Here is a 13,006-nt window from a genome sequence, read left to right as displayed (position 1 = left end):
AAACCCAGAACTCGAATTCCATCAAGAGCAAGATGAATGAGCAGAGCTACAGTGACATCTGCTGGTCCCTCCCTTAGAGTGGCTGGTTTGAATACCACCAGAAGTCAGTGATGGAAAGGGATACTAACGATGAAGAGTCTGTACTGAAAATGAATCTTTAAAACATGCCTTTAGGTAAACACATATTAAGTTTAAGTGTTTTCATTGGCATGATTAAAATGAGTAAACAAAACATTACTAAGGGAGAGAGCTGAGAATGACTGTGGGAGTTGATCCTAGCAGCAATGCAATAGACCAGGCAAGCCTGGGTTTTAGCTTGTGGTCCCCAATGGTCACTGATGCCCACTCACCATGATAGGCACACAGGACCATCTGCGGATGAGGAAGGCATGTGAAAGAAAGAATGCAACTCAAAATTCTTTATGAGTCTCAAGTTATTGACTTCCTCTTCATATTTTCCAGAAACTGAGGATCAGTGAATCACCGTCCCGCCCACGATGTCTTACTTGGTTTCTCTGTAAAGCCCGTCTTCTGCCGTGATGCTGTGGTACATTAGAAAAACATTAAGATGTAATCAGAAATTCCCTAGGGGTAGGGTTTCAGTGGGATCAATAACCTAGGCCACCCTCTTGGCTTGCATTCGGGCAAATCTTCAATTATCAATGTTCATTTTCCTCCCTGCCAACAACTCAAGTGAGATCTTGCTCTCAGACTCAGCATTATGAATACAGGATGCCCAACGCTGCCTCCCCAGAAGGCTAAAAAGAAGGCCTGCCAGGCTGCTCCCCCAGCCCCGCCTCTCTCGGCCATCGTCTTTTGTGGAAAGGGCAGGGGTTTTGTGACACAACCCCCCCACCAAGCCGTGTCACAAAAGCAGCCATCATCAGGACCCTGGATAATAATAACTGGTCTGTTTTCAATGAAACACAAACCACAAGCATTACATTTTCCCCCTAAGCTTAGCCCTAAAGGCCTTTGGTGGATGGTGCCCACGACAATAGATTCTAAGGCTGTCCTGACACTGCCACTTAGCACAAAAACTAGTGGACACTGTGTCTTTCAGAAATTATTGAAATTCTTTTTTAAAGTGATCTGTGTGTACCTTAGCTTCTGGGGTCTGTTTGACAAAAGATGGTCATTGCATGGTGAACAAAGGGGCTTTTTGTAGCTGCTTCATGCTTGGTCTGTGGGACTGCTCATCGTGGGGAGGCCTGGCTGCCATCGTCATGCTGTGCTGAAAGTGTCCTTACTGCACATCTGAATAAAGGACAAAGAGACTCCCATCTAGGCAGAGATGTGCACATCTAACAATGACCATATACTGTGGGGAAGTGTAAGTATGAACAGGCTGCACTTCTTGGAAGCTGAGCTGTGTTACAGCTATCTGGGTTCCCGTTAGTGACTCTGAGGGACAATGCAGAATCTGCAAGTCTGCAGCTTATCTGGTAAAACACCCTGGATCCACGGGATCATTCCTGGACAAATGAGATTCATTAACAGACACAGCCATGTTTGAGAGTTGCTTCCTTCCTTCCTTCCTTCCTTCCTTCCTTCCTTCCTTCCTTCCTTCCTTCCTTCCTTCCTTCCTTCCTTCTTCCTTCCTTCCTTCCTTCCTTCCTTCCTTCCTTCCTTCCTTCCTTCCTTCCTTCCTTCCTCCCTCCCTCCCTCCCTCTTTCCTCCTTCCTTCCTTCCTTCCTTCCTTCCTTCCTTTCCTTCCTTCCTTCCTTCCTTCCTTCCTTCCTTCCTTCCTTCCTTCCTTCCTTTCTTCCTTCCTTCCTTCCTTCCTTCCTTCCTTCCTTCCTTCCTTCCTTTCTTCCTTCCTTCCTTCTTCCTTCCTTTCTTCCTTCCTCTCTTTTTTCTTTATTCCACCCTTTCCTTCCTTCCCTCCTTCCCTCCTTTCCTCCCTCTTATCCTTCTTTTCTGTCTTTCTGTCCTGCCTTTCCATCTCTGTGTCTTTTTTTTCTTTCCTTGGATTTTAAACCACAGATTTACACCCTGGCCACACACCTTACATCATGTCTCAGCCCTGGTTATGTATCTATGGGTCATCAATGTTTAAGCAAGTTTTCTACAAAGCAGGAGCGATAAACTAATTGATTATCATGATAATTGCAAGTCACTCAACCAATTCTTGTGAACTAGGTATGCCCTGGATAGTTCTCAGTGGCGAGCAATTTACAGATCCACAGTCAGGTTGGCGAGTTTCCCCCCTGGGATCCATCCATCTGGTTCTGACAGCAACATATCCATTATTTCCACAAATAATGGGAAGGGAGGTTGAATTGGGTGGAATCCAGACACTCTTCCCCTGCATTTCTTCCTAATTACAAGAGTTAAACACTTGCTCCTTCTGTACAACTCTACCATGATATATCTATTTGCAAGAAGAGGCTAAATTTCTAGGAACTTCTCCACCTTCTGTGAACACTGTCATTAGGCCCTTCAGTATCAGTAGGATGACTTTATGGTCCTGTCATCTGAATGCAGCCTATAACTCAAATCCTTTGCAATTATTAAACAGCTACTATGGCTGTTTGTCATACATCATGAGATGTATGTCAGCAGCAAAATGCCAGGATAGGATTTGTAATACTCAAAACACAAACTAAAATAAAGAGCTACTCTCTCATTTCCATCTCTTCAGACTTGCATTTGGTCACTAAAAGCCCTTTTTTGAATATCCTTTCTGTGTTAAGTTCTGGCCCATCCATGTTCACCTCATATTGCAACACCTAGTATTGCTGAAGTCAAGGGGTTCATGTATCACATTGACTAGAGACGAGGGTGTTTATCTGTGCTATGTCAGCACAGAAAAGAGATATTTTAAATGTGTGGCAAGTTCAGATCAGGAAAGTTTCCTAATGGAGTATACATAAGAGCTAGCCTTTGAAGGGAATAGAATTCACCACATAAAGAAAGAAAACCATATATAAGGTGTGTGGGGGGGGGGTGGGGGGACATCAGTGAAGACAACTAGAAGACCTATCCAGGTAGACTGCTGTCCTCAAGTGGTTGGAGAGAAAGGTGTCTTGTGAGTCCAGCCAAGACATACCCTTGGGGACACAGAAACCCATACTTGGGGTTCAGTACCTCCTCAAATGCAAAGTTTGACAATCAGTTTTAAGATTTGTGGAACACCATTTGGATACAGAGAACTGTCCAACATCTTGACCTAGAAGTATTCCCTCTGCCTCTTCTCTCCATATCCAGTCCCCTTGGGGAGCCTCCTGCACACCAGACAGGTCACCCGGCTCTGTGTCTTTATCCATTTCAACCCTTGTGACAAACCTATAAACACATCATGTTCCCAAGTCTCCAAGTGAAGGAACAGGAACCCCGAGAGCTGGTTTACTGAAGATCAAGCACATGGCCTTCACACACACAGCTGCCAACAGAATACTTCAGGTTTCCTGTGATACTCACACCAGAGGGAAGAGTGGAAGGCATGAATATCTGGTGTAACCCTAGCCCTGGTGAACGAAAAGATCTCATTCCCATGCAAGAACAATGACCGCAGAATATCTGGAAATTTCTAATGTGGACAGGAAGCTCCTCGGAGATAGACTTTGTTCCCTCCTGTGTCCTCTTTCTTCTCCAAAGCACTCATTCCTTTTATACACCTTCTCCCCTGAGGAAGCTCCCATTTTGGACCCATTTGGTACTGAGAAAGGCTCCTAGCGTCTCTCTGGTTCTGTTGTTGCCCATGACCTTTGGCGTGGTGGCATTCTCTCCCCAAGTCCTCCCTTTTCCGGCATTTCCCCAGCAATACAGAGGAAGTTGAAAGCTACATATTCAGGAAAACACTGGGAGAGAGTATCAGGATTTATTCCCAACAGTGACATGATTTTCTAGATAGAATGCTCTTGACACATTAGCTGTTCTGAGTTCAAATCCTTAAGACAACACACATGCATGCCCCTGTGAAGGTCAGCTTCCTGCTGACATTCCTCAGCAGGTGATACGCTCCAGTTTTAATCCCCTGTCCTCTCGTCAATGGTCTTTTCACCCGATACCAAGAGGCCAGATAGCTGAGCTATGGCCTCCTGAAAAGGACTTGGTATTCCAAAAAATTAGAAAGCAGAGGATACTCAGGGGCTTCTTAAAATCTCTCCAAGGGGCAGTCTGCTTACAAACAGAGTGCTCTATGACAGTGATTCTCAACCTGTGGGCCGAGACCCCTTTGAGAGGGAATGGCCCTTTTACATGGGCTTGCGTACCAAATATGCTGTAGATAAGATATTTGCATTATGATTCATAACAGTAGCAAAATTACAATTATGAAGTTGCAAGACATAATTTTATGGTTGCGGGGAGTCACTGGAGCTGAGTGAAAGGCCCACAGCATTTGGAAGTCTGAGAGCCACTGATCAATGTCCATGTCCTTAGAATGTGTGAGGCTCTTCTTTCTCATTCTAGCACAGAAAGAAGAAAGGGGGTGAAAGTTAGGAGGGAGAGAAAAGGAAGGGATTGAGTGGGGGGGGGAGAAGAAGATGAACTTAGCAACTAGCTCTCTGTTAAGAGCAGAGGGCTTCATGTATGTTACACATATATAAGAAAATTCAAGGACAAGATGAACATGGAGATGGTTATAAAAGCTGAAGACAGCATCTGGACATGGGCTGGGCATTCCCAGAGCTCTATGTGTTCAGTTTATGCCTGAATTTCCCTAGTGCAAATTTCTTATATTTGGTTTTGTACACTCAGAATCCCCTAGGGCAAGGTCACACCCAATGCCAGTCTATAGAGCCCTATTCTTTCAGACCTTCGGGTGTGTTTGCTCATTGCCTCTTTGGTCTTTGAGTCTTCCAGTATTCCTAGAACATTGTACTTCTGAAGCCGCAATCCTTCACATCACAGAGGGAAATAGAAAAGGAAGACGCTGGAGGGAGTATAAAGCGAGACAAAGAGGAGAGACTTTGTCAGGAGTTTTAAACTTTCTTATTGAGTTAGAAGTGGCCCTGGGGAGAGGGTGTTTTAGATGTTTGGCCTTCTGGGCTCACTGTTGCTGTGGAGAAGAAAGAGTGTGATGATTTAAAAGTGGTTGGGACACATCAGGGACTCGAGAGAAGGTGACTACCTCACAATTGCTCTTTTATGTGGGCATTAAGGCTGTGACTGATATTGTCATCATTTACAGGATCTGTTTCCTTCAGAAAAGCAGGAGAAAATCTGGCCTTTTGACTAGAAAGAGAAAAGTTTCCAGGCTTTTCCTTACAACCCCTTGTCCCATGATTCTCAGCGTTAGACAAAGGGCCCAGGCACTGAAGAGAAAGAATCTCTAATTTATAATCCACTCACCTGTCCTGTGCATTTGGCCAATACTCTTCACCTCATTGATGTTACCCTGGTAACCATCCATAGCCTGAGCAGGAAATATGAGGACATCTGTAAGTAGCAAAGTGGCAAGCACATTTGTGGTTAGGCAAGCACTCTAATAGCCAGTCTTTGGGGAATTAGTATCAGGATCCACCCTCCAAAGAAACCCCAGTCTGCTGATGCTCAGGCCTCCTCTAGATGTCAAGGTGTCTGCACAGAGCCTGCACATAGTTGTCTCTAGATTAGTTGGATACCAAATTTGAGGAAAGGGCTATGTAAGTAAATGTTGCTCTATATTGCTTAAGAGATAAAGACAAAAACGGAGTAAAGTATGTACATGTGTGGTGCTCTGAATGAAAGGGGTCTGCACATGTTCATAGAGAGTGAATCTATTAGGAGGTGTGGCCTTGCTGGAGTAGGTGTGGCCTTGTTGGAGGAAGTGTGTCCCTCAAGGTGGGCTTTGAAGTTTCAAGTGCTCAAGCCAGGCCCAGCCTGTTTTCCTTCCTTTTGTCAATTTGATTCTGATGCAGAACTCTCAGCTACCTCGGCAGCATCATGTCTGCCTACATGTGGCCATGCTCCCTGTCATGATGATAATGGACTAACCTCTGAAACTGTAAGCCCACGCCAACTAAATGCTTTCCTATGTAAGAGTTGCTGTGGTCATGGTGTCTCTTCATATGAATAGAAACCCTAACTGAAACAACGTAAGTGCATACATGGACTATTTATTTATTTATGCATTTAGTGTGGATGCAGGTGTGTATGTGTGTGTGTGGTGGTGGGGAATCAACAATGAGTGTTTCCTCAATCACTCTCCATTGTATTTTCTTGAGATGGAATCTCTTACAAAACACAGAGCTCTACGAAGTGGTGAGAGTGACTGGTCTTAAGCCTTGGGCATCCTCCTGTCTCACTCCTCATCTCCAATACTGAATACATGCACAACTGCTCCTGGCTTTTTGTAGGTGTTCTGAAGAACTCAAGGTCTCACACTGGTAAGTCATAAGCACCTTATTGATTGTGTCGTCTCTTCAGTTCCAGCCATAGTTAAGAAAAAGACAGTTTCAATATGCTGATATTGCATCCATGCATGCCAAGCCTGCAGGTACAGAGGGCTGGCTGAATGGAGATCCTGGCACTGAGGTTGAACTATAAAAGGGGGAGGGGCCAACAAGCTGGAGAGATGAGATGAGACCTAACCTCCATCAGCTAATAAACTATCTACAGAGCCCATGTGGTAGTTTTCCCTGTCTCTCTTCTCCCATAAATACTAAAAGTCAATGAAAGGGGAAGTACAAAATGGTTGCCAGCTTTATGAACGTCAAAGGGGTCATCGTCAATGGCTTAGCACTTGCCATAGCGAAGGTCACCTATGAGATGCTTTCTATATCTTCTGTTGCATTTCCTCAGAACTCAAATGTTGAAATCCTTCAACCTAAGTACCTCAGAGCATGACTGTACAGTTTTGGTCTGTATTTGAGGGCTCCCCGTCCACAGATTCAACCAACCACAGCCAAAAAGTATTTAGTGGAAAAAATGCATCTACACTGAAGATGTGCAGGCTTTTCTTCTTGTCATTATTCCCTGAATGATTAGTATAATAGCTGTATAGGTAGGAATGTGCGTTAGGTATGAGAATACTATGATATTTTATAGGATCTATATGTCTCATATTTTGATATCTATGGGACATACTGAATCAAATCACCTTTGATGTCAGAAGAATAGCTATATTTGGAAATAAAGCCTTGAAAGATATGATTGAATTAAAAGGAATTTTTTTATTTAATTTTATTTGTAATTCAATTTTTACACTCCATATTTCATTCCCCGTCCCTCCCCATCCACCTTCAGACTGCTCCACATTCCACACCTTCTCCCCACCCCACCCTGCCTCCACATGGATGTCCCCAACCTCCCACCCCACCTGAACTCTAATCTTCCTGGGGCCTCCAGTCTTTTGAGGGTTAGGTGCATCATCTCTGAATGAACACAGACCTGGAAGTCCTCTACTGTATATGTGTTGGGGGCCTCATATCAGTTGGTGTATGCTGTCTGTTTGGTGGTCCAGTGTTTGAAAGATCTCGGGGGTCCAGATCAATTAAGACTGCTGGTCCTCCTACAGAATTGCCCTTCTCCTTAGGTTCTTTCAGCCTTCCCTAATTCAACAACAGGGGTCAGCTGCTTCTGTTAAAAGGAATCTTTTTTACATAGCTAAATAGATGTGCAAGTATGATGACCTGAGTTCAGAGTCCTAGCACTCAAGTCGGGCATGGAAGTGTGTGCTATAATCCCAGCACTGAATGGTGGTGGAGACTTGAGGATTACAAGATCTTGTCAAATTGGTGACCTACAAGTTCAATAAGAGACCCTGCCTCAAAATTTAATGTAGAAAACAATAGTCAAAGAATATAACATGGATCTTTGAACTCTATACATACATACACATAAACAGATATATGCATGCACATACACACCGTGCACACGCACATACACACAAGCACTATAATTGCATTGAGCAAGTTCTGACCCAGTATGATGGATACCCTTATGGGAAGAAAGTAGGCCACAGCCATACAGAGAAGGAAGACAATGTGAAGACACAGGGAGTGGGGGAACCATCTACTTACAAGCCAAGAGGACAGTCCTCAGAAGAAAGCAACCCTACTAATACTTTGATCTTGGACTTCTAGCCTCCAGAACTGTAGGCAAACAAGTGCATTTTATTTAGCATTCCCAGGGACCTATTCCCATAGGACTTTATTATGGTGCCCTATGAAGGTAATACTATGCCTATGATTTTGGACTACGTAAAAACAATAAATGAATACACGTTGAATCATGGAAAACCAGAAATCTGTAGATATTAGACTGAACTGTTTACACTATAAAATATATCCAAGGGTTCTAGTATTATCCCTTTCACTGACACTATCCAGGTTTATCAATGTCTCTGAACACTAGATCTCTTCTGTAAAATGACAATAATACTACATGATTATATGTTATGAACTTGGACACTGGGCTCTGATGGGTCCTTGGTATACATGATTCATACACTTCCTGTTCTATATGGACACTAAACAAGAAGAAAAAGAGATACTCACAAATGGTTACTAGTGGAACAATAAAGAGCTTCCTGATGCTGTAGAAACTTGTCTACATGTATCCATGGAAACAATGCATGACATAGTAAGGCTTCCTAAGGTTAACTGTTGAGAGAGGGTCTGGTAAAATCTTAGCAAGGTGACAAGATGGTCTTAAGATTCATACAAATAGAAGGCTTGGGCATAAAGAACTGTATCTATAGGTAAGGGTGGCATCTGGGTGTACAATGCAGAGAGAAGCTGGGTTTAAAACAGGACAACTAGGTTGCTATCAAAGCCTTTAAGGTCTTCAATGCTAGGCTAAGTGATTCAGGCTTTGCTCAGTTATTCATCAGAGGTCACAGAAGGCTTCTCAGCAAAGGCATGGGTATGAACTGATCTGTCTTTTAAAAAGCAAACTTAAAAATCTGTGACGAATACTATAAAGGGAAAATGGACAAAAGGGAAGGCATTGAGAACATCCAGCTGGCATCAGGGCATCCACTATAGTCCAGGTACCTTGGAAGTCTCAGAGAAACAGCAGAATTGTTTGGATAATAGATGTGAGCCCAGACATTAAGTAGCGATAGTAATTGTGAATATTTTAGTGGGAAAGAAGACAGAGGGAGAGAGCTTGTTGGTACTTGTCAATGCCAATGAAGTTTGCCAGGCAGTTGTGAACAATTAGTTAATATTACATATAACAAGCATATGGCACCACGTAAGTTTCTTAGTTGTGAATTTAATATGTTAATTAATTAATAAATAAAATACCATCACTTAATATAAAATAGCTACTCATTTTAATTCAACAACCAACCAAGTAGAAGTAGGAAATATCACCCCAATCACTTCACTCCATCTTGACTGTAGTCTCTCCAGCTAATATTTGTGGCAATATGAACAAATATGCAGAATATAGCAAGAGTTTTAAATCCCATAGGGATGGGTCTTGCAATTCTACTGTTATAACGTGCAAATAGCATTAGGTTAAGAAAACTGAATTGTGGACATCCCTATCCCCCTCCCCTGCCCCACCCCCAAAAGTAACACTCCTAGGCAAGAAACTATCAAGGAGAACGGACGTTAGGACATGTGACTGAGATACTGAAGTTAGCTCTCCACAACGGAAGTCTTCTGACAGGAGTAGGGGAGGGGAACAAGTCAGTTCTATTTAAAGGGCAGGCCACTGAGAGTTTGAAATGCCCCAGTGAAGTATATAAATAACACAAGTTGGACTTGTTTTTATTTTAATTTAAAATGTTTGGGGGAAGTCACAAGAGTATGGGCAGACATGGAAAAACTGGGAAGTAAGTACAATCCGGGTACATGATGTGAATCGTGGTTCATGATGTGAAATTCCCAAAGATCCAGTACACAACATATATTTATATATGTATATGCATATATAGCATATAAAATATAATATATGTGTATAATGTAATATATATTTGAATTGTATTTTTTTACCAATACACCCCCCCTTTTCTCTGTACTCTGTAACCCTTTGAGCTTTCAAAGCCCTATTTGTATGTATTGTACTGAAAAAGGAAACATTTATAAGCCTCTGTCTCCACTGAGAGCTCACAGGCTCATTTTTATCATCCATTCCCCAGAGCCTAGCACAATGCATGCTTGGCTACAGCAGATTCCCAATATTGGGTGATTGAATTGTTCTTATTTTCATCTTGGAGTAGGGGTGTGTGTCTGTGTGCATGTGTGTGTGTGTGTGTGTGTGCATTGTATATGTGTGTGTGTGTGTGCGTCTATGTGTGTGTGTATACTATAAACTCAGAGCATAAAGTCATTCTCTTTTTAAGCTAAGGTGTTCCCCTCAATAAATGAGCTGACACAGTCTAGTAAGGACTCTCTAAGGCTCTGTTGAAGCAGTCAGCTTTGGTGAGTCCAGCTTCTTTTGAGTGCAAAGATGTGATCCTGGTGAAAATCACACATATTTGTTTGCCTTGAACAAGATCGCTGTGTGTGTACATCTTCTACACAGAATCTCATTGTATGAAGGTAGAAAAATGTTTATGCCTTTGTTCTAGTGGTCTTCTGTACCCAGGAATACATTTGTGAACATTTTCAACACATGGTTCTTCTCCAAATATTGACACTTTTTCATTGTATTTTAGTTGGTTTGCTATTCAGAACTATGGAAGAAAATTGCACAGTTATATGACTTAGGGAGCATCAATAAAATGGCCAGGTGTCCTGATGGCCAATGTTTTCAAGCTCAGTGTATCCAGCACAAGGCTTTTTCTCATTTGCAAACTTCTTCATCAGATGGTAATAAGACCAGAGTATGCTTTTAAACGTACTTTGCTTTCCTTTTCTACTGAGTCTCATGGGATTTGGGTTATCTTAGGATATACAACTTAGGAAAGCACTCACACTGAAAGGTACTTGACCATCTGGCTTAGGCTTTAGTTTTATTTATAACTTACTGTGGGTAGGTATAGGACAACGTGTGTAGATGTAGATGCAGCCACCCCTCCCCCAAAATGCACTGGATCCTCTGGAGCTAGAGTTAAAGTGGTTGTGAGCTATTCTACACGGGTATTGGGAATCAAACTCAGGTCCTTTGGAAGATCAGCACGTGCTTTTAGCTGCTGAGCCATCTGTCCAGCTCCTGGCCTATTTTTGAGAGCGTTTACAAGCTGTCAAGGTCAATCCTTTAAGCATAGCACCCCTCTAGTGCTCATCAGTCCTACATGATAAATGCCAGTGTTCGTTTGTTTGTTTGTTTGTTTATTGCCTGTTTAAAGAAGCAGAAATCAAAGCTATAAGTTACTTTTTTGGACTCCATCATGTAGAAGTGAGCTTGAGACTACATCTCTTTGATTTGCATCTGGCTTCAGCTTCTTTACCATGCTGCTCCAGCCTACGACATCGGTACCCAAGCCCTTGCTTCTTCCACTTTCTCTGAAAACAGCAGTAGCTTCCAACATGAACTGAGAACTCCAAATATGTCAACAGATGACTAAGAGAGCAGTAATCATTAGCTGTGGGTCCAGAGGGGAAGATTTATAAATAGCAAAATAGGGATATTTTTGCACCTGTACAACAATAACATCAACAACGGTAATAAGGATAACAGCGATCTACTTCATCTGTAGAGAAACGTTATCAAGACATCTCCACGTGTGTGATCACAGTGAGGCAATGGGAGACTCTGGGACGAGCAGGTGCAATATCTTCACTTTGGTCCTATGGCCCCCAAAAGATCTGTGAGACTTCCCAAGAAACATCCAAGGGATAATGACAAATGCTAGATAAATCATTCCAAAGCTATTACAGAGAGACTCACTCTGCCATATGGAAAAAGTGGCCGGGGAACAATTAACTTCAACAATGTATATTGCCCCTGGAAACAAACCTGAGCTAAGCTGCCACCATAAAGGCTGACTGAAACCTCTATCAATTAGTCAGTAATAATGGCCATAGTTTGAAACCATAAAAACTTAGAAAAAAAATAAAATAAACGCAGGCCATGAAATCATTTCAAAATGATTCAACAGCAATTTTTGTGGGAGATGCACTGAGCCCCTCCTGCCCGTTGAATGGATTTCCCCTTCTAGCTTAAGGAGAGCATATGTTGGAGGTGTGTGAAAGCTCTAGTGGAGTGAGGGTAATTGGCACTAGAATTATTGCAAGTGTTTAATAAAAGAACCCTTGTTTATGAAGTGCAGAGTGTGTAAAACAAGCTAACAGAACGGCACGCATGCTTTCATTGCTCCACACCACCAGCAGCATAAGCAAGCAGCCATGCTATAAATCATGGGCTAGCCTTTGAAAGACAAACAGAGATGGACACAGAAATCACTTAAGACCACAAACTAAGTTAATCTAAAACAGTCAAGCCGGAGACAGTCACAGATCAACAGTTTCAGGATGTAACAGCAACAGTTTGCTACGTGGTCAACTTAATGAGGTAAATAGAACCTTGGGAAGGAGTAGGTAGAGATAGAGCCTGAGGCTTGCTGTTTGAAGAGCAGCCTGGGTACCTTGAGACCAAGCTGTCCCTCCCAGTCAGGAATCCGTTAAGATGGAGTTTATATGATTTAGAGACCCCAAACATGTGTTATCTTAAAGTGACTTTATGCTTTAAATATGAAGCATTGCCTTCAAGGCTTACCTGATACATATGTCTTCCCCTGGCTGGTCACAGAAGGTGGTCTGCAGCCCTGCCCTCATTCCCTACTTCCTGTCTTCATGGGATACAGCAGTCTTCTCCTCCACACCTTCTGGACAGCAAGACATTCTACTGCAGCATGGACCCAGAACCAGCAGGGCCAAGGACACAGGAATTGAAATCTCAGTGAACCAAAGTCTGTAATTCTTTCCTTTAGGTTGTTTTTCTCAGGTATCCGTCATGGCAGCAATGAAACTGGATAACACAGAAGAGTTACACATGAAATCAGTTAGCATGATTATACAGTACACCTTTTTAAGACTTTAATTCCATTTGTGTGTATCTACACAAGTGCACCTATGTATGTGTGAATGTTTGTATGTGTTGCGTGCATTGTGATATGTATGTTTTACATGTATATGAAGTCCAGGGTTGATATTGGGCTTCATCTTATTATTGGAGCAGA

General features: G+C 42.5%; 1 long non-coding RNA gene across 1 annotated transcript in view; it reads right to left on the bottom strand.

Annotated features, from left to right (window-relative positions):
• Nucleotides 1-488: 488 nt before the first annotated feature.
• LOC147000223 (uncharacterized) overlaps nucleotides 489-13,006 on the bottom strand; it is a 33,908-nt gene continuing 21,390 nt past the window's right edge. The window contains exons 2-4 of the long non-coding RNA XR_015046036.1: nucleotides 12,544-12,795; nucleotides 5,299-5,385; nucleotides 489-542 (exon numbers count right to left, since the gene is read on the bottom strand). This is a non-coding gene — a long non-coding RNA (uncharacterized LOC147000223). The remainder of the gene's footprint in view (nucleotides 543-5,298; nucleotides 5,386-12,543; nucleotides 12,796-13,006) is intronic.

Source organism: Mus caroli, unplaced genomic scaffold, assembly GCF_978045245.1.
Source record: "Mus caroli unplaced genomic scaffold, Mus_caroli_1 scaffold_19, whole genome shotgun sequence".
Classification (NCBI taxonomy): Eukaryota; Metazoa; Chordata; class Mammalia; order Rodentia; family Muridae; genus Mus; species Mus caroli.
This window is presented reverse-complemented; position numbering and strand designations above follow the sequence as displayed.